Source organism: Penaeus monodon, chromosome 20, assembly GCF_015228065.2.
Source record: "Penaeus monodon isolate SGIC_2016 chromosome 20, NSTDA_Pmon_1, whole genome shotgun sequence".
Lineage (NCBI taxonomy): Eukaryota > Metazoa > Arthropoda > Malacostraca > Decapoda > Penaeidae > Penaeus > Penaeus monodon.
This window is the reverse complement of record NC_051405.1, coordinates 30,430,203-30,430,714: the sequence shown is the minus strand read 5'-3', so window position 1 is coordinate 30,430,714 and position 512 is coordinate 30,430,203.

Below are 512 nucleotides of genomic sequence, written 5' to 3'. Positions count from 1 at the left end.
TTTAATATCACCCTATATTAATCCCACCTGATAAATTCAATAAAATTCAATCACGTTCCCTTGGATTCAATCTCACCCTACATCTTAGCTGCCAATTAAGGCAACCAATACTGTGTAATGTATTTTTGGTTGTTATTGGTTTTCTGATACCATATTTTATTGTTATTGGGTAAGATTGCATTTTAATTAAGTTTACATACATATTTAAAAATTTTATAATCCTCCTCACACTGTAATTATATAAAAAAACTCTCTCGTCAATAAATATAAAGTATATTTATGGCTGGATATTTGTATCCTTGTAAATTTTTATTTTGAAAATAATAATAATAGAAAATGTGGCTTATCAAATGTAGTGAAGATGGACCAAAATTACTTAAATTACTTACAATGGATTCTGCTTTTTGTCACATGCTGAGTTGGGTTTTTAATTTCAATCTGTCTTTGTAAGGAGGTATATCTGCTTTCCCCCCCCCTTTTTTTAAATAATTATTTATGTGTTAGCTTTTGTC